This window comes from Lissotriton helveticus, chromosome 4_1, assembly GCF_964261635.1.
Source record: "Lissotriton helveticus chromosome 4_1, aLisHel1.1, whole genome shotgun sequence".
Lineage (NCBI taxonomy): Eukaryota > Metazoa > Chordata > Amphibia > Caudata > Salamandridae > Lissotriton > Lissotriton helveticus.
The window spans coordinates 1122738691-1122761390 of NC_136063.1; positions in this window are offsets into that span (position 1 = coordinate 1122738691).

Genomic DNA, 22700 nt, shown 5'->3' on the forward strand with positions numbered 1-22700 from the left:
CTTAGGTACACTGAAAAAAAAGGCATCTATGAGGAAGCTTGGCTCCTCCTGTCCAGGCGCTCATTCAGAACTATACTGAAAATGGCTGGTGCCAGGGGGCAAGCCTGGCATAACCCTGGATCAATATCACAAAGGTTTAGAAGCTTCCCCACAATGCCCATACCTGGCACTTGAGAATCAACCTTTATGTAGTGCTGCTCCCACCTGTAGATACTAAAGGTTAATTTAATTCAGAGTTCTACATAACTGACCTATTACCTGAGTTAAAAGTGGCCCTCAGATCAACAAAGGTCTGGAACCTAAGTTTGTTCCTTAGCTTGACATACTTTGTCTCAAAGATTGTTTCAGGACACAGACATTTTTCCCAGAATACTTCTTGATTGAAGGAAATCATACTGTTCTTGATTATATTTAAGCTGTTGTATCTATCACTGACAGGAGATTGTTATTGGATAGGAAATGATGCTCCCAGGTTTAAAAATAATTAGCAGAATCTTAGCTATCTCCAATGAGCAGGAAAATGCTAAGTGCTCAAAATTGCATTAAAATCAGCATAAGGCTGGGTTCCAAATCTCTGTTTTGTGTTTTTAAAAACCTACTGGGGTATTTTCTTGTCCTGGACCCTCACCTGCCTTTTGATCATCCAGAGTCAGTTTGTTGGTATAGCGTAGTAACTTACACTGTCAGATTCAGTGATAATAAATGCCATTGAAGCTCCCCTTACTAGTCCAGGCAACCTATGTCGAAAGACGTTTGCTTTCCTTTTGGAAGTTGCCTCCTTTTGGTTATCCCATTCCAATTGGCTACTCCTCTTTTAAACACTGTGAATTTCATGTACCTTGCCCTACATTTTTGACAGTCAACGTTTGAAAAATCACCGGTAGAGCCAGATTGTTTTACAAGCTTCTAAAGGCCCATCTTTGTTACATGGTGATCATCGCTGATCCAGTTGCAGGGAGTTTGTGACCACTCTCTTAATTGGATTATACTGTGTTTATTAAAATATGTTTTAATGTCTTCATTTATTTTGTGGTGTATCAGAAATAGTCATTCAGAATTAGACTCTGGCAGCAAAAGTTCCTCCAGTAGTAGTGGAATTATATTGAACAGAACTGGAGAAGCTAGATCTTGAATTATTGTAGGCCATTTGGTAGTGCTAAGATTCATAAAATCCTACAGGATGGGCCTATTGGGGGTTTGCAATGAGCATGCTAATTCTGCAAGTCTTTGATAACAATCAGTGGGTCATGGCCACTCAATAACCCTTGTATTTTAACGTTGTGGATAACAAAATACAAGACTTCAGTGTTTACTGTAGCATAATTAATAGAAATGTTGTCTCTAAAAGAGAGAGATAGAATGTGCCTGCCATTTTAAACCTTCAGTCCAGAATTGTTACAGAAATCCCTCTAGTGTTCTCCATAGTGCTCCAGATTGGGTCCTTTAAGTAGTCTACCAGGTGCTGTATTATACATCGCGCATGCAAGCACAACGGGCAGGTACCCGCTTTGTGCCCCCAGGGCACAATGGTATTATAGAAGGGGCACAGATGCTTGTGCTCCCCCTTCTGTAATACTGACAGTGCTGGCTCACATGTAGTGCCAGCGCTATCATGAGTGCTTCCCTTATTTGGGTGGGATGTGGGTCCATGCAAATGAGGGAATCACTTTGGACCCCCAGACATCCTGTGTTGTCAGGTGCAGTCTTTCACTGCACCTGCCTGCAGGGGGATCTCTAACCCTCTGTAAAGTGCAGGCAGCATGATGCCTGCATTGTGAAACATGGAGCAGCTTTGCAGCAGCTGCACGTTATATCACTTGAATGCAATGCCTCGAGGGCAGCACGAGTTCACAGCTGCCCCGGGCATTCTTTGTAATGCATTGCACTGTCCCTGCTTGCGCCTGCTGCACCCTTTGAAAGGTGTGCCATGGCGCACACAGGTAAAGTGTGCCATATGCATAATATGGCCACAGGTATACCGTAAATAAAGTCTCCAGTGCCAATATCCACTTTGGTTGAGGAAAAGCCACTTTCCAAAGCCACAGTGGCATTTACGTCTTCAACAAGAAGGAAAGTATTGTTACATGAACAGTATAGGCATCGCTCTTATTTTCATGCTCAGATACAGTGAGCCACAAATCCCAAATGTGTAGATCTCCCTTTGGCAAATGCATGTGCCTGCTTTCTTGTCAGTATATGTGAGATGGAATACCCGTACTAGTGGAGGGGTCGACTGTCTGGGATTCTGACGACAGCATATATATGCCACAGTCTGATTCATCCAATTTTGCTGCAAACATAACAATATTTCATCATTTTATGCCAAGTACAGGAATCCCTTTCCCAGTCTTAGCTAAATGGTACTCCATAATAAACCAAATCAACTCCGAAGTGTGGGGACCATTGGAGAGGATAGGTCATTGAGGGAATGGGTGAAAAGTACCATGTGGGTTTGGAGTCAATTAGGACTCTCAAAGTTGAGTCCAGTGTAATAGTGTTGGCATTGAGGCAGGGTAAAAGCTGATCATGCTTTACATGACACATAAACCAATTTTGACAACGAAAACACAAATATGCACTATGCATAGGTCTAGAAACACAACACTAAAACTGAGAAAAGTTGAAATACCAGCACCATAAAAGAGTGCTTATTTAGGTAGAAATAGTAGGGATAGCAAATGAATGGATCTAACATGTTTATTCCTTGACTACCTTATAATCTTAACGAAATCGTCATGAACAATTAATAATGATAATTAGTGTTTCTATTAACTTCAAGGAAGGAATCCAATATGAATAATCAAGCCCCAACCTTTATTCAGTGCATACCTTGGTCCTCTGATTCTAAAGGAATGTGTAGATGACTACTTCAGTCCACCTCCACTTAAGGCTTCCTTCAGACCTGTTTGATTGACTTTTTCAGCCCAAACTCTGTATTTGGCGATCCTTCTGCTGCAATTAAGCTTCATTGAATGCATGCAGACGTTTTTTACATGCTCCCTCATTTATTTCATCCTGATTATGTCCTTTAAATAAATGAACAAGGTTGAAACATAGACGTCCTAATGCACATACTAAGCTCCATCTCAAACTTTGGGACTTTGTTTCCATTCTGTGAAATGAAAACTGTTATCTTGACTGGGCCTGGGCATGAAATACCACTCTGCTTGCAGAGTTTGGAGAGTTTTCCCACTCTGTGTTGAGCGCGGAGTTCTGAAAAACTCAGCTACAACATTGTTGGCGAGTGAAGAAAATCTTACTACAGACCACCTCCCAGTGAGATTTCTCAGCTTCTGCGGTCACGGATGTCCGCGACTGCTCATGTTGAGAAACCTTCCATTTGTGTTGAGGAAGCTGGCGCCCGAGTAGAATATCTACTTGAGATGCAGAAAGAAGGAGCATGGTTGCGGATTTTGCAGCGCGGGACAAACTCCTGCACTAAAAACCAATGCATACGCCGCGACCCTAGCGCACTCCTCCGCTTGCGGAAACTCCATGTAGCGGTCAGAGGTTTTTACTCTGCGAACTCAGCCTAGGCCTAGTCTTGACCGAAGCTCATTGTTACTGACCGCATACACACTTGCACTTATCATTTCTAGTATTCTCTGCCTAATCACTGTTGTCACTGAACATTTTTATTTGCTGCTATTTTAATTATATTTATTTGTGGTAAGTACTTTGAAGCTTGCTTGTTCTGGCTTTCTCTGCATCAATTGCATTGGTAATTGAATTACCAAAACGTGTGAAATGCATAATAAAGTGAATGCTTAATGACGGTTGTTTTTCATTTACGTTATAAATCAGGTTCCTACTAATCATAGTGGGGTGCCCTTGAAGCTCATTGCTGAAGAACTGATATGTGCTAACCGTTTCTAACATAACTAAGCATTTTACATGAATATAAACGGGATGACTAGTGTCTGCAATAATGGGAAGCATGTAGTTTTATTTGCAGGTATTTTAGCTACAGAGAATTGTCAACTTTAAAATCGGTTGGTTTCCAAACAGGTGCAGTTAATGAATGGTACTGACATTTTAGTGGCATGTGTATGTGCACGTTAATATGTAATACTTATCATACTTGGCACCCCTGTTAGTTTACAAATTGACACAAATAGTGGAGCTATAACTTTAGGGTGTAATCCTGACATTAACATTTGCTACAGACTTGTATTTGAATTGTAACACTGGTATTTATTATAATGTCAATGTATTTATTGTCCCGTGGATTGTTTAATAAAAAAAGAATTGAATAGAAAATAGGCCAGTGTCAAACAGGCTCTGTCCTTGAGAAGTGTACATACAAATCTCTAAATTCCTGAAACAGAACAACCTCTATTTAGACAGTTTCTGTCCTGAAACAGGTACCGATTTGTTTTTTAATTGCAATATGGGACTACACCAAGATCAGCATAGACTCCAATAAAATCCCTGTCCTTGGCCTGTCATCATTAGGTTTTGAGACTAGCCACCATCAACTCGAAGTGACGCAGGAACTCAAGGCACTGCCCTTAATTGGATTAGGACCTATGTAGCATATCACATCCAACAAGTCATGCTTCCTCCTTCAGGTCACAATAATTCAGGGAACGGGTAGATTCCCTTAAAACTCGGCAACCTATCCCCCGCTGTTTATTAATGTATACCTGTCCTCTTCCCAGTGCTTAGTAAATCATTCATGTTTACATGCTCAACTATGTGTTTGACACCTGGATCTTTTCAATAAAACATTTTTTATTTAGTGACACAGGTAGAAATAATGCAATGCATTGCAATTCATTAAAAAATACATTCATCTTCTAATGCACACATATGTCGATTCATTACGTGAAACAACGAATTCATGCACAAAATCCTGAAGCAAATCAGTGTAAAGCTTGGCAAAATATTACAACCCATCAGTTCTTTAGGAACATCATGTTACTGCGGATCCCCTTACCAAATTATTTGAAACTTCGCTAGAGGCCACATTCTTTGGGAATATAATGCTTCCTTAGATTTCACCTGCTTCCTCTTCGAAATCCTTGAGTTGAAGGATGGGGTATCCACCAATCTCAATTTTTGTAGTGTCAAGATTTGACCACTAGGGATGCAATAAACATTAACTGGGAAACATCGGTTATATCGCGGTGTTCACACCGCAATACCTTTACAACGCGGGCATTACAATGCAAGTAATTTCAATGACTTGCACGGGATGGCGCTCTAAGCTAAGGAATAGTATGATTTACTATTCCAACACCTTCCCTACTGTAACGTAGGCTAGCATTGGAATAGTAAATCATACTATTTCTAAGTCCAGCGGCCTCCAGCGCAAGTCGTTGTAGCGACTTGCGTTGTAATGCCTGACTTGTAGATGCAACATCGTATATTCACATTAACTGCTTCTGGCGAACAGATAGATTTAGTGTGAAGTTAATGTCATAGAGGGCTACCAGAGGGTCTGGAGTTAGGGAAACCTGTAGTTTAGTGCTAAGCCACTGGAAATCTTTCCTCCAGAAATCTGCTAAAACTGGGCATGTAAAGCATACATGTAGGCAAGCTCCTATATCATGCCTACATCTGAAGTAAACCTCAGATGCTGAAGGAAACATTTTATGCAGACGAGATGGTATATAATAAAGCAGCCATTTTGAGAAAAAGGTCATTCTTTTAAAGTTTGCCCCTCTGATGGCTTTATGGATCATATATTTTCCAAGTATGTAGTTCTATGTTGCACCCAGTGGAGGACTGCATTTTATCAAAGCTAATAATACAATTTTGGCATGAAGCGGTTGCTGTAGTATACAATACCAATTGCGCACTCCCATAACTCCTCTGACACTGAATGCCTGGCTAATCGTGGAGGCTAGTGCATCTCTTGCAGATTGGATCTTTTGCATAAAATGGTAAAATTGAAGGTAGGAAAAAAGAATGTAGGGGGATTAGCCAATTGCCCAGTTTCCGCTGATCCCAAGACTTCATAATTCCATCCGCCAAGAAGTCCTTGAACCGGTGCATCCCTAACTTTTCCTAGTTCTTAATACTCTTCTTCTCTACCTAGAGACCCAATAGGCCACAATCTCTTTCAGCATATAGGGGTGAAATTGGGAAAAATAGGAACTCTTCCTTTATTTGGGTGTGTCTAAACAGCACTATATATGAGACCTCATGCGTTTTGGGAGCTTGGGAATTTTGATGAATGTGGAAAGCTGAATATTGTTTTCTTGAAGCATTTGCTAGAGATAAAAGTTATTGCAGTGCTTCTGCGGTGTTACTGTGCAAACCAACTAGTCTAGAAATACAGCCTGGTAGTATTTCTTAAAGCGAACCAGAGCAAAACTCCCCCACACCCCCATCTTCACTAAGCAATTGCAAAGCTTTCAAATTTATTGCGAGGATTCTTTCTGCACCATACAAATTTTCACAGCATCTGGTCAATTTCACGAAAACATTTTTGGGGAACCTTAATCATTAAAGGAAGAATCGTCATCTGACTAACGCTATTTGTCCAATAATTGAAAGTGGGAAGGTCAGCCATTGATGTAGTAAATTCTGAGCTTTAAAAAGAGTTGGCAAATAGTTTAGTTGATGGTGTTGCGAAAAGTCATGAGATACATAAACACCCAGATATCTTATAGAGCCTGAAATTGTGGTCACACTTGGTGGATAGTACAAGGTCAGACCAGCTGAACAAGAGTGCTTCATACTTAGTATGGTTAATTCTATAACTGAGATCCAAAAATCAAAAATGCTTTCATTTTACGAATGTTCTTGTAACATTTGTTGTTTCACGTCCTGGAAAACAACTTAAGTTTCGGTGCCCCCTGCAAAGGTGCCCTAATTTGAGAATCTTGCCCCAAATCTGAAGCCAAAGGTTCCATAAAAAGCCCAAGAGCAGCAGGGAAATGGGACAGCCCTGACGAGTGCTGTGACTAATTACCAATGCTCCTGCCATGTGGGAGTTTACAATGACTTTTGTGTCTGTCTTGTGGTATAGATTCTGCAGAAGCCTTACCAGCTATGGGGTAAACTGAAACGGATGTAAAATGGCAAATAGAATCTCCCATTTAAGTAAATCAATAGCTTTCTCTGTGTCGCTTTAACCTTAATATTCTCGAAATAATCGATAGCTTGTAGCAGGAAGTTAGTGTTGTTCGAAATTGATCTGCCTGGTAGAAAACCACACTGATCACTATGGACGACCTTGTGCCCTAAAGGGATTATTTGTGAAGCAATGATCTTTGTAAGCAATTTACAATCATTGTTCAACAGGCTAATCGAGCGGTATGAACCTGGCTTATTGGACGGTTTATCCTTTTTCAAAAAGCTTACAATTACGACCTCTGTGAAGAAACTAGGCACCTCGCTACCCTTGAGTATTTCGTTGAACAGTTTGACAAAGATTTCCGTAATCTGGGCCATGAAAGTTTCATATTGCTCGGCGGGCAATCCATTGCTCCCATAGGCTTTCCCATTGGGAGAGGTCTTAATAGCTCCCCGAACTTCAATAAGCATAATAGGAGCCTGAGTCTGCAGTTCTCTACTGAGAATCGGCAAATCAATCCCCCCAAGATATTCACTAATTATCTCTGGATTGTGTTAGACCTGGCATCTTTTGGTGTGATTCCCCTGTCTTTTTGCCTTCTGACCTCATGTTTTTGATGGTATGCTGGACTTAGTTTTTTTGCTGGTTTGGTGTCTTTGCGCACTTTTCCACTGCTATTTAGTGCTAAAGTGCAAGTGCTCCCATTGTAAACTGTTATGATTGGTTTTCCGTGATTGGAATATTTGATTTACAAGTATGTCCCTAGTACAGTGCACTGTGTGTGCCCAGGGCCTGTAAATCAAATGCTACTAATGGGGTTGCAGCACTGGTTGTGCCACCCACCCAAGTATTCTTTCAAAGGTGTCTCAGACCTGCCACTGCAGTGTCCGCATGCAGGTTTTACTGCCATGTTGACCTGGCAAGTGCACCCACTTGCCAGGAAAGAATCATACCTTTTTTTTTACATGGTTATAATAGGCGGTGCCTTGCAACTTCTTACAAATGTAACTGTCCATGGAGATACAATAGATACATTGAGTTTGGGCTTTCTGAACTCAGAATTTAAAAATACATCTAAGTGCAGATGATTTTTATTTTATATTGTTTTAAAATGCTACTTTTAGAAAGTAGGCATTCTCTTGCTTAGCCATCCCGTGCGCTTTGCATGGTTGTGTATTCCCCATCTGGGTTGAGAGTGCCAGGAGCCGGGCATTCACACTAGACAGACACAAAGGGGAGGTTGAGGTGTGTCCTGTCTATCCTGGGTGACTCATAGCCAGGCTGAATAGGTCTGGCTGCATTTAGAGTAGTGAGAGGTATTGTTGCTTGAACCTGAATGGACTGTGGCTGCTTCTCACAAAGCTGTCTCCCTCCTGCTGGAGTGAACCTAGCATGAGCCAGGGTGAAATGTTTTAGGTCTACTGAAAGACGTGGCCCACTAGGGCCACACAGGTTATATGCAAACCACCTGCTATGCCTTTCCAAGAAAGAAAAGTCAGTCAGACAGTAGAGAATGAAAACTTACATTTATTTAGGTATATACTCTGCTAAGGAGCCCGGTCAGACCTTCCCCGAGGATGTTTGTCGAGGAGACTGACTCCCCAGGGTACGCTAATACATAATGAACATCTCTGGACACTTCGGCCACGCCTCTGGTGGAAAACTACCGGCTTGAGCCGTACATGAACAAAGGAGGTACACAGAGATGAGCTAGTACCTGCCAGAGGGGTGCACTATCAGTATCTGAAGGCCACTGTGCAGAGTCTCAGGATCTCCTGACATGGGCGCAGAGCTACATGTATACAATGGATTGCAAAGCAGACTAATTGTCTGTTAGTAAGTCAAGTTGCAGCCTTGAACAGGAACAAAATGAATAACCAAGTACAGGGTCCTGCTGAGGCAAGCGATTCTGAGTACATGGGGCCATAATACGAGTACAGCCTAAGCAGTCTAATAGGGATTACAAAATAGAAAATGGATTCACACTGGCTAATCGAAGGCCTACTTGCTGCTGTGACAACTTAGTAGGTTACACAGCGCAATACAAATGCATATATTTTAGCCACACAATGTTAACCTAATATAATATAACAAATGCATTATGGGAGAGGGACATTTCAAATCTAACAGACCCTCCTTTTTGCATGAGTGGCTAAAAGCTTTACTGCTATACGGCAGGGTCTTTACAATTCTAGGGGAGGACAGAGATGTTTATCCATCCATCCGTTAGTCACAGTGAAAACAAACCAAATACAAACATCAAAAATTGTACTTGATATTCAAAGACTCTTTGTCTATTAACATTATTGACTGAATTTCTTGCATCATCATGGGGGAGCACTTATTGTTATGTTTGGGCAACGGAACACTGGGAGTGAGTTTGCTTATGGAATATGTGCAGCAGGCTCGGTGACAATTTATGCATAGACAGCATGTGAAAATGACCCCTGGAATTGCTATCAGGACAAGGAGTATTTTCTAACCCCATGACGTCAATAAACCCCAGAGCCATCCCGAGAGGAACCATGTACCATTATCTTTGTGAATTTCAGAAGCAATTCTATTCAATTTCTGTATTGCAGAGTATGCAGTCTTGGCACTGTCAGTAATGTATACACAGCAGCTGCTGTCGATAACTCAGCAGGCTCCGCCACTGTCAGCTAAGATAACCTCTAAAACCATCCGATTTAGAAGCGAGACAAGTCTCGTAGCCTGGAGCTCAACTCTAATGTTGGTCAGTATACCTGCAGTGGTGTTAATGACTTCCTCAACGACTGGCCAAACGTCGAATATTGCGAGCATTGAACATGGGACTCCAGAACTGTATGAGACCTTTCATTATGTTGGTAAACTGCTGCAAGGTGGTATCTATATGGTCAATATCATCTTGGTCTATAACCCTTTTAGCACGGAAAACTGGGGTGTCCCTTCGCTGCAGGCGGTGTGTTCTGTGGTAGTTGGAAGGGACTATATAAACTAGGGTAAGGAGGTAAGAGAGGTAGCATCGCCCAGAGCATCCCTCAAGGAGCCACACATACCCGCAAGCACCAACAACAAAATAAACATTGGGCGGTGGGATCAATAGCGGACTTTTTGGCATTCTCAATATAGAAGTGTCATTACATCTGCTGTTCCCCACCTCTATGTCTCTTGTCTCCTGGACACAAAAGGGGATCAGTACATCCAACATGGCCATGGGTATGGGCTTATGGTCAATGACATTACGGACTTGGAAGGATTGGTAATATTCAGATATATTGAATTGTGAGAACCTATCTCGGTTCACTTGTATTCTGTTTGCTCCCCCACCTTTATTCATTGCTCTCAGACAAGAACTCAAGAATACTCGGTCAAATCGTCCATCTCCAGGGGAGGCACTATGTGGGGATACACATTCATTGTCTGAGAATGAGAATGGAAACTGGTGCTACGGTGTTCCAAAGAGTCAGGCTAGGAGAATGAACAGATCAAACTAAGCAAGGTAAACCAACCCTCACAACTATCAACATAGGACAGAGGTATGGGAAGCAAGTTCTCACTGGGATGTGTGCCTGAAGGTAGCAATCCACAAGCCCATCTTGATTAGGGGTTGCCATAATTTACGTAATCGTGTTACGCAAATCTCTGCGAAACAGTAAAAAATCTCTGCGAACACGCAGAAATTCCGCCAACACGCGGAATTGCTTGTTCGCGGTTCTTTTTTACTGTTAGCAATCGCTGTTTGCATGCTCGGGGGAAATATCTCACGAACACGCATTTGAGAACGCGAACAAGCAGACAATTTGGGCAATTTCGCATTCTCCCCGGAACGCGAAATTCCGCAAATTCTGCGAGCGGAACGAAATTTATCGCCCTGGTCTAATATTGTTGTGTTATAAACAGCATATGTCTTGTGCAGCATCTGGATAAAAACATTATCTTTATAGGACTTACGGTGCTCTTCTGTATGAGGTGCTAACATACCAATAATATGTTCAGAAGGTGCTGGTGTGGTACTTATCCAAGCATGCACAGGATATTTCCCTTCTAGGAATACAATATCCCAAATACAAACATTAGAGAGAACAATATTATTATCACAAATACCACTTTAGTTTTGGGGGACCATGAGGACCAAATGGGACCATGTGGAGCGGGACGTGGAGCTGCAAAAGGCTGCTCCTCATCTGGAATGGGATGACCAAAGGGATACATATTAGAAAGCACTTTTGGTAATTGGAGCCGCAATACAACCGGCCAGAGGGGTATTCTTCTTTCCTGTGTTCGTCCTGAGCCTCACAGGCTGGCTCCTATCGTTCATCAAACACCCCCATGGTGTAGCTGCGTAATTGCAGCCCTTGCTGAAAAACAATTGCGGCTCTTAATGAGAAGAAATCCTTCTTCTTTCAGAATAGGGCAACCTCCCTCCAGGGCAAAATACCCTCAGCGATTGTGTCCAGTGTCCAGAGGCAGTGCACCAATGTTCTTTGCTCTAATCTAGAACAAGCACCTGAGGCGCAGCACCTTCAACCTAAACTCAAGTCCTTCCCTAACTCCTAGATTGCCCTGCCGGTGCACTGTCCTTCCGTCAGGGCTGCAGATTGTACCTGTCAAACCCAGGCTATTCCTCAATGACAAATACAGGCAAAACTCAGATTCAGTGGGGGATCGAGACTCAGATGTTTGCACACCAGGAGCTAGAGTATCGGGGGCGGCCTTATCTCAGGGGGTATCACTTCGACTAAGGCCTCAGCACTCTCCTTGTCTATTTGCGCCGCTCTCAGCCAGGTGTTGGGGAAAGGGATGAAATGGGGAACCAGCCCTCCTTCCTGGTCGGCGATCCCGTCATGCACCCAGGCGTTGTATGGAAGCGGAAGGGGCACCCTTTTCACGTGGTAGGTGTGGACCCAGTGCTTTCAGCTGTCGATCTTCACAGCCATGCGTGTGGCCAAAGCACCTGGGCAGGTCCTTTCCACCTTGGCTCCAAACAATTTTTGTGCTGGAAATGCTGGATCATAACAAAATCCCCGGGCTGGATCTGATGCCCAGGGACCTCAGGCACTGGTTGTAGAGCGGCGTATATCTGTTGGTGCCAAGAACAGAGATCTTAAGACAAGGCATACAAATAGTCAATCAAAAGAGGGTATTCTATCCCAGAGAAACGCTTAGGTCTCGGGACACCCCAGACATTGGCAGGTTGTCTGAAGACAATCTCATAAGGTGACAGCCCTGTTTTGGAGTGTCCTGTCACCCTAGTGGACAATAATGCCAGAGACAACACATCTGGCCCTTGCAATCCTGTGCTCTCATGTATCTTCACTAACTTCAGTTTGAGAGTACCATTGTACTTTTCAACACAAGCTGCTGACCGGGGGTGATTCACTGCATGAAATTTCTGTGTAATTTGTAAGCCCTTACATGCCAAATCAATGACTTTTGCATTAAAATGGCTCCCATTGTCACTCCAGATCACGCATGGCAATCCATAGTGTGGGAAGTACTCTTTTAAAAGCGCCCTTGCCATTGCTGTATTTTCTTTGGTTGGGTAGGCATCGACCCACTTACTAAATGCGCAAAACTACCACTAGTACATATTTCAGATTATTCACTCCATTTGGAGAACCTCGAAAGGGAAGAAAGGCAGTGCGAAGTTACCAGCAGGTGTAGGGGACCCTTCCCAGGATTGGACTTTAGGAAAACAATATAATGCTTTACCAAATGTGCGGCAACCTTAGGGATATTCTCATTCTGCCACACTGGGTCTAACAGTTTACATATTCCTTTGGCACTAATGTGTGCCGGGCCATGAGCCATGGTGACTACGAGGAGAACAAAAACATTTCGCAACAACCATCTCTGCTTCCCAGACAAATCAGTCCAGCACCCATCCTCATCCAAACGCCCCTGTCCTTTCCTCCCACAATTCCAGTTTGTCTACAGTCGCCTCTCTTTGTATTTCCTTTACACTTTCCACTTTATCCTCAAACCTCCCATTGTCTGGAACCCATCTAGCAGGCCCTGCCACAAACATATTATTCATTTTTGATCGAGCTGTTTCCTTAGCTGTTTGGTCAGCAAAAGCATTACCCCTTACTATATCGTCTACAACAGCCTTGTGTGCACTACACTTGATTATAGTCAACCTGTCCGGAAGCGTCAATGCTGACAACAACCTAAGTATCAGGGGACCGTCCTGTATCTGTTGCCCATGGGATGTCAGGAACTTCATCTCTCTGCCCTGAGGTGCCCTAAAATTATGGGCCACCCCGAAGGCATACTGGCTGTCAGTGTAGACATTAACAGCCATTTCCTCACTCAACTCACAAGCTCTCAGCAGGGCGACTAACTCTGCTGCTTGGGCCAACTGGTATGGAATGCGAGATGTCTCAACTATGGTGCATAAAGTGGTAATCGCATAGGGTGCAGTGCTAGTGCCATCCGGCAATTTGAAACAAGAGCCATCGACATATAGTTCCCCTTGCGGTCAGATAAGGGAACATCACTCAGGTCTACCCGTCCCTTAGATTCCTCTTTATCCCGGAATAGGCAATCATGGACATCATTGTCCTTTTCTTCCGAAGGGAGGGGTAGTAACATGGCTGGGTTCTAGGTAGCGCATCTTTTGATGGTAAAGTGCGGTCAAAATTAGGTTAGCTCATATCCAGTGGGACGCACACTGTTGAGGTGTTGCGTCTTTGCCTTGTTCAAAAGGGTATCCACAGCATGGGGTACCATAACTGTGAGGTCAGTATCAAGAACGGGCCCTGCCGATTGCCTGATAGACACTGCCCCTGCTGCGGCAGCCCTCAGACAGCTCGGGAGCGCTTTGGAGACATTATTCAAAATGGCAGAAAAGTAAGCACAGGGTCTCTGCTTACCACCAAAGCCCTGTGTTGGTACAGAAAGTGCGCAACTGTCCACCTTGTGTACATAGAGTACAAAAGGCTTCTGGTAGTCAGGAGTGCAAAGCACAGGAGCAGAGCGAAGCAAGGCTTTATTTGTTCAAAAGCTTGCTGGCATTCAAGGCAAAGGCTCATGCACTTCTTTAGTGGTGAGGTAAAGAAGGGGTTTTGTTAGTAAGGAAAAATTCAGGATCCAGTGCTGACAATACGAAGTTATCTCCAGGAACGCCTGTACCTCACGTTGGGTTTTAGGAACAGTCATGTTAGTAATAGCAGCAATGTGTTCAGGTGTTAGTCTGCGACCCTCCTTCGACAGTAGGTGACATAAAAATGGTGAACTCCTGTCAACAATATTGAAATTTTGAAAGTGACACTTTGTGCCCATGACATGCAAAATGTAGCAATAATTTAACGGTGGCCTCCTTACAATCCTTTTCAGTGTCTGAGGACACCAAGAGATCGTCAACATATTGCAGCAACACATTACCAGAGGGAAGTTCCAAAGCATGTAATTGCACTTTCAAAGCCCGATTATAAATACTGGGGCTTTCCATATAGCCTTGTGGAGCACGACAGAATGTAAAGCTCCGACCCGCCATTGCAAAACCGAACAAATGCCGGCTGTCTGGGTGTATCGGTAAGCTAAAGAAAGCATTTTTCTAATCTATTACTGGGAAGTATTTGGCTGTTGGGGGAATCGTGGTCAGAATTGTAGTAGTGTCAGGAACCACAGGATATTGGGGAACTACAACTTTATTGACCTCTCTGAGGTCAATAACAAAATGGTAAACATCAGGGTGAGTGTCAGAACAGTCCAAAGGGGCCTTTTTAAGAATAGGGAGAATAGGGCTATTGCAAACGTTTGCTGCTGTCTCTTCAATCACACCAGATGTAATCAATTCCTGTATTATTAACAACAAGACCTTCTTTCCTGCCTGGGATATCTTGTACTGGGGAATTCAGGGCAGCCGGGCATTTTCGGTTACCTGTATAGAGACTGATAGAATCTGGAGCGAACCCACATCCGTATCACCTGTAGCCCATACTGTGCGTGGCACATCTCTGAACTCGGGAGGGAGGGGAGCATACTTTGCGAAGCATTGTTTAGCAGGGGCAACTCGCGGTCATGTAAACATTGTCTGGGGAACAGAAAATTGTTGCATGCAATCTTTTTAACAAATCCAGTCCTAGTAAGTTCTCCCCACAATTGCACGTCAATAGAAATGGTGAATCAACTGTAAAAGGGCAAGTAGTCAAAGCAAGAGGCTTGGAAATGGGGCTAACAACCAGTACGCCTGAGAAACCCACCGCAAACATTATTTTGGCCAGACGGAGCTGCCCCAGACCAGTGAACGGGAAACATGGCTATTCATAGCCCCTGTGTCGACTAAACATTTCTCGGAGGTACCTTGCAAATGAATGAATGAATGAAAAGGCATTTCTAGAGCGCATATGTGATATGCTGTATTGATTTCTTTCTGTAACTATTCATGAGCTGTGATATGCCATTGTTGGAATGTTTGGTGTGTCATTGATTATGTACACTGTAAGCTCTTGATGTTCTACTTGAGCTTTGAAGATAAACTATTACAGTTGCTGTTGGTTATGAAGCCTGTTGGATGGGATCCTTATATAAACTGAAGTATATTCATCATACCTGTGTCCAGATAAATTCTTCATATTCTACACTGGTGTAGTCGGCAAGTCTATGAGGATCCTAACTCAGAATATTGGTGAGATAAATGAATGAATTTTCAAGAGACATGATATTTATTCATCAAATCTACTTTCAATGTAGCAACGTTTAGGTCATCAATAATTTTATATCTAATTGTGAGTTGGGTTCAAAGTATTGACATTGACATTTATGGGAAATAATGTGCTCTGATAGCACCTTTTAATTTTATGGCAAATAATGTGCTCTGATAGCACCTGCGGCTGATATATTTAAATTGGGTTTGCTTTGATGGCCCCTGCAACTGTTTTGTTTAAAATTTAATAACAAGGAAGGTTGTGCGCTGATAGCACCTGTGGCTGTTGTGTTATAATTGTGTTTGTGCTGTGATAGCACCAGCGGCTGTTTTGAATAATTGTGAAAGCTTCTGCACTTCTTGCTTTATTTAGTTTGTGTGGAAAAGTGGCTGGATTTTAACCATTATTGCATTCCATCTTGCTTACAATGCCTCCAATGTCTTGTTAGAATTACATCATTTAAATGCGTTTATGCATCATTTATAAAGAGACACTGGTTAGAATTAATGCATTAATGGATTGTTTCTAAGAGACGGTTATTGGAAAGTCTGGGAAGTCTTCTATTTCCGTTTTTGATCGAGCGAGTCTTGGAGCTGGGGCGGATTGTATGAAACTACCGCGTAAAATTGAAAATATGCAGCATCTTACAGTTACTCTTCAGCGTTTTTCAATATTGCTGCAAAGTTCCATTCTTCGATCGTCTTGGGAGCAGTCGCTTGTGTTCTCGTCACGTTCGTATCAAGACGCTTTGTCACCTCCAGACGTCAACGTAGAACGTCACTGGAAGCCATCTTGGTTACCATGACAAATGTCAACAATGATCGCTGATGCGCACAGCATGTTAACCTCGCACAACATTTTGCAACATTAAATCTTCTCAATAGGATCCCTGAGGAACCCCACATCTAAGGGGCATTCGCTTAGAGGTGATTTTCTCTTCAAAGACAACAAAAGATCTATCCTCTAAAAAGGACTGTAACCATTTTAGCGCTGTTCCGGCCACTCCTATCTTCCTAAGTCTTTGGATTAACAGATGGTGGTTCACCGTGTTAAAGGCTATGCTGAGATCTAACAGAATAAGCGCAGCGCAGCCACCTCCATCCTAGATTTTCCTGAATTCTTCCACCACTTGCAGGAGTGTGGTTTCTGTGCCATGCTGCAGTCTAGACCCAGTCTGTGAGGAATGATGACGATGGTTGTTTTCAAGAAAGGAAGAGAGAGTCTGATTTACGTGCTTCTCAGCTAGTTTACCAATTCCTGGTAGTAGTGAGATAGGGCGATAGTTGGCCAGGATCAAGGTTAGGTTTTATTAAGAGTGCTCAAACCATAGCCTGTTTTCATTGAGGGGGCACTATTCCTGATGCTAACGAAGCATTTATCACGTTTAGAACAACTAGGGATACAGTTTCAGCAATTAGGTTTAAGATGTTAGGGGGAGCAATGTCTGACGGTGCTCCAGATTTGAGCTGACTAAATAGTCTTTGGAGGGTGGGCAAACTTAGGGGGGATGACCTCTAACAGATGGTCTCCATCTTGGGCTATCTCGTCCTGTGGCAATAGGGTTTGTGGAGCCATCGCCAGGAGAAAAGAGTTATAAATGGCTTGTATTTTATCAGAAGAGAATTCTGCAATTTGATTGCAGCGGTGAGGGATGTCTACAAAGTCAATGGGAGGCGCAGGGGAGTTAGGAGAGATTTTGCAATCTGGAAAATTTCACATGGACAATTTGCCACCAAAGTGATTTTGCTCATAAAAGAGAGCTTTGGCAGCCTTTATTTCTGATTTATAGATCTTTATAACCTCTCTATACTTGATTTTAATATTACAGAGAGAAATTTTCTCCAGATTCTTTCCAGCTTTTTGCTGGATTGTCTGAGCTCCCTAAGTTTAGGCTATACCAAGCATTTTGGTTGGGTCCTTCTTTGTTGTGAATTAATTGATTTGGTAAAATGGTATCAGGTGATGACTCTAGCCATCTAACTAAATCCTCATTCGCCGTGACTGGATTAGGTTTGAAATTGGGTAGGATGTCTTCCAAGATAGTCACCCAGGATTTTGGAGGCAGTTTCGACCGAACGCGCACCTGTTTGCTGGTTTTTGTCAGACGGAGTAATTACCTCCTGTGCTGTCCAAAAAAATGGAATTAGATAATGGTCCATCCAGGGCACTGTGTAGGGTCCTTAGCCAAAATATTAGGAATATTTGAAGAAATAGGGTCCAGTAAATGGCATTTACAGTGGGTGGTTACCTATAACTAATTGAGTAAATTGAAGTGTCTCTAGCCCCTCCACTAGTTCCAGTGTAGGTGGAAGTAAAATATAATCAAAATGAAGATTAAAATCCCCTAAAAGGGTCAAATTTGGGGAGGGAGATAGCCAGATTTGCTACGATATCAGGGAGATCCTTACAGAAATTGTCTAAAGGGCCTGGAGGCCGGTATATTAAAATCCCTGAGAAGGTCCTGACGTGGGAGATGCCTAAGGTAAAGTAGATGATTTCGCAATCTGGTAGAGGGTTTATAGTGGAGCGGCAATTAAATGTATTCTTATAGATAATGGCAAATCCACCTCCTCTACCTGTGTCTCGATCCATCCTTTGTATTACATAGCCTGGGGGAGGGCTTGGACAATAATAGGGTCAGCCTCATTATTCAACCAAGTCTCTGTTAGGAAGAGAACATCAGGGCTCTTGTCTTCTAGTAAGAGGTAGATTTCCAATGAGTGTTTAGACAGTGAATGGTAATTCAGTAAAAACATTTTAATAGCCTCTGTGGTAGGGAGGCCTAAGGGTGTTTCAAACATGGGGCAGAATTTAAGATGACAGGTGCGACAGTGCTTAATTAAACTATCCGGTGACATTGTGTGTAGGCACTTACTTCTTAGCGCTCCTCTGTATGAGTTGAGTTGATCCGCAGTACAAATATACTTTTTCCTTGCCAGACCAACAGGGGTTCTGACCCATGGGACCGGTCGGCCATGGACGGGTGCAGACGGGCTCGCCTTAGGCGCTCCTGTGGTGCACCAGCGGTGCGCCCGCTGAACGGGTCCGCTGCACAGCTCGCGCAATCGGCCCTTTTTGAAGGCAGAGCAAGCATGCCAGTGTTAGGAGTCTAGAGCGTTAGCCTAAGACTCTCCCATTCGCTAATCAAAGGCCTGCCGGAGCATTCAACAATGCTCCGTTCAGTGCGAGGTTATAGTTCAAATCACGGTAAGATTTGTGATTAAAAGCAAACAAAGGCCACACTTTTAAAATAGCAGACTAAAGCTCGACACCCCCTCTGAGCAATGAACACAGCTCCTGTTAGTGCAAAACATGCAATTAGCAGCTTAACATTACCTAGTAGTGTAACTGATCGTAGTGGCAGTAATGTACCATTCACGCTGATATACATGCACCGAAACTGGTCCCTTGCCCTGCCCATGGCTGTCCTAGCTGTGGGACAACCCTGCCACGTCATCCATGTCATAGTCGTCATGGTAGTACTGTCTTCCCCGAGGGTCGTCAAAATATTTCCCACTCTGTCTATTGTAAGATGCGTCCCCTGCCTGTGGCCCCCCTCCGCCGCCTCCTACGCACCCTCTGCCTCCAAAACCCTGCTCTCTCGGAGCCCCACCTCTCTGTGACAATTCCGGACACTCAGTCCACCAAATGTCCCTCCTTTTTACAATACACACATTGGTTGGGTCCCACAGGAAAACTTCATGCCCCACCCCTGTTTGTTCGGGGTGGTCGTGGACCCAAACCCGAACCTCGTTCTGTCCCTCTCCGTCTTGCAACTTGCTGCAGTAACACCCTCATCTTCAAATCTTTGGACTTCTTTTCCACCCTTTCTTAATCCTCATTCTCCCTATGCTCATAATACTGGGCCATTCTCAATATTACTGATGGAGAGGATGTCATCCAGGTACTTTCCGAAGCCTGCAACCTCGTGGCAACCTCAGGGAGTAAGTTAGTGACGAATCTGTTCACAAACAAACGGACACCACGCTCCTGTGACAAATCCTGACCACTAAAGTCGAGAAACACCCCTTTAAATCTGGTAAAGAAATCTGACACGCTCTCATCCTTCTCCTGACAACATGCAGTCAACTTATCCCAATTCACTTTCTTCGGTGGGATAAGGGAGTGCATGTAAGCAATAATACGCCCCGGTAAAGCCAGTAGTTCTGACTTAGGCTTCTTCCCAGGCTTGTGCTCTTTATCCCATGCTCTAATCTCGTCCCATGTGCCGCCCAACTCCAGAGCATGTTCCTGCGTGTCGACCCGCCACCCTATATTGACCGAAACTAACAAGCCAAAAAATAACTCTGTCAGCTAACATCATCAACATGGAGAAGGCCGCCTCTGTCAGTTCCTTATAATATGCAGTTGGTTTTTTCGTGGGTCTGGTGACTGGCTCTTTAGGGAAAGGACCTCACTCCTTTTCCAAGGAGTATAGATCCATTGCTCTTGAACCCGAGCTTTGACTTGTTGTCTTATTTCTGGTATTTCAGGGTGGTAAATGAGGTGGACTTCCCTCATAGGGTGCTGCGTCCCCAACATAGGAACCTTCTGGAGTAACCTACCGTGGTAATCCACCAAAGTAGACACATTACCAAAATCCTCGTTCTGGGCCATATCTGTAACATACACTCTGTCCCATATGTCATAGATGACCTGCGGTGCAGTACCGTGGAAGCACTGTTCCCATAATTCTACATGAGTGTGTCTGACGTGTTTAAGGGCATGCTGCTGTATAAATGGCTCATAATCTGTAAACACACTCCACACATCCTCCACACTATAGATCGGATGCAGGGCCCATTGGGCTGCCTGATTTGCCACCATCTGTTTTTCCTCAGTACCTACAGCAGAGCACACCAACACTTTCTCAATAATGCGGTCTCGGGGAAGTGATGGTGGCAGCCCCTGTGGCCAGCGGGGTTACGAGGGATGCAAGTGAGGCTGTAGCTGGGGCTGAAACAGCAGTACCAGAAGCGTCAGAGGGATCAGCCCCAGAGGTCGAGGACGAAGATGTGGGAACCGTAGGATATATCTGATGTGGGGCATAAGGTGGGGGGGCGAGAATCCAAGAGCTCCTCAACAAGCTAATTTCCTTCCTCCCTAGCAACATAACGTTTGTCAGTCTGCAGCCGAAACTTCCTATCACTGCACTCTATGTTTTTCTCTGTCTTTTCGCTTTCGTAGGCTACTGCCTTCTGTGTAATAGTTTGTGTCTGCTTTCTCTGAACCTCCTTCTCTGCTCACATGCGTCGCTGCTTCACCTCTTTCTGGCATACTCTCAAAGAATCAAACATGGACTGCCTACTTCTTTTAGCAAACAATTTGTCTTCCAGGAAATTTATTTTCTGCTTGTCAAACAAGCCAGTAAGTGCCCACTGCAGCTCAGCATTGTCCCTCGTATATTTATTCCACAATGTGCTAAACATAATAGGGCCAATACCATGTTTGACATAGATGTCAAAATTTGGGGTACCCTCCGGAGGTGCGGGTTGGCTCTCTTCCAACCGAGCATCAGTAGAACAACATCGACATCCGAAACACCCTAACTTACTTAAACAAGGCATCTTAATGTATGACACATACACTGTCTCCAACGGACAAACAACCCCTCAAACGATAACACGAAAGACAAAATAGAAAAATCGCGCAAGAGCCAAACTACCTGTTTGGAAAGCACAGTCGCTCCTCACTCAAACGCACATTCTACCAACATTTTCGCCAGCATTAGTCAGCAGACCACGCAACACCCAGACATGCGAACACATCACAGATCAGCACACAGGCTGCATCACATTCAAGACAACTGCCCGAGAGACCATACCAAGTTCAAGAAGACAGGCCTTACCCCAGACTTTTTAAACATACGCCAATTTCCAGTTGGCCTGGCAGATTGTCTGCGAACAGTCACAGTCCTTTTCGAGTGCGAGACAAATATCCAGTTGGCCCGGCAGACTGTTCATGAACACTCTGTGTCTTTTCATGGGTCAGCAAACCCGCCAAGTACAGACCAAGTCGGTATTAAACCGCTTCAAGACACAGCCCTTCGACTCATGTAGTTCAAGCAAGGCAGTTCGCAAACTGTACCCAAGACAGTCCAGAGACTGTACCAATACAGGAGGACAGGCCTCAGCCCCAGGCCTTTTGAAGAGAAAATCCAATTACCAGTTGGTCTGGCCGATTACCAGTGAATGGTCCCGGACCTTTTCAGAAAAAGGCCAATTACCAGTTAGACCGGTAGACTGCTCACAAGCGCTCTGTGTCCCTCAAGGGTCGGCAAGCCCATCAAATCTAAGACAAGACAGTCTGCAGATTGTACCAGGACACAAAGACCGTCTGCTTGTGCCATTCAAGCAAGTCAGTCAGACACTGTACCAGGACACAGTCCGCAGGCTCGTGCATTCAATAATGGTGCCATTTTCCAAGAATCAATTCACTCACCTGGTGCATATAGGTCAAGTTATTCTCCACTGCGGACTCTTCGGACCAAACTGTCAGCTCCAAGGTTTCGCTTTCTCGGAACCCCAGCTGGTGACCACTAGCCGAGGATCCGCCCAATCGGAAGGGTGGGGCAGCTACGAGAACCAAGCTCGTTCTTATGGATGTGGAACCCCGATCCGTGCGACCGACCAGACACCACCCCGGCCCCTGCGAACTGATTACGGTGAGGGGTCACACTTCGTAGGGGTCCATGTTCGGGCGCCAACTGAAGGACGTGGCCCTCCAGGGCCACGCGGGTTGTATGCAAACCACCTGCTATGCCTTTCAAAGAATGAAGAGTCGGTCAGACGATAGAGAATGAAAACTTACATTTATTCAGGTATATACTCTGCAGAGGAGCTCAGTCAGACATTTACCCAAGGATGTTTGTCGAGGGGACTGACTCCCCAGGGTACACTAATACCTAATGAGCCTCTCTGGAGACTTCAGCCACGCCTCTGGTGGAAAACTACCGGCTTGAGCTGGGCATCAACAAAGGAGGTACACAGAGATGAGCTAGCACTGCCAGAGGGGTGCAGTATCAGTATCTCAAGGCCACT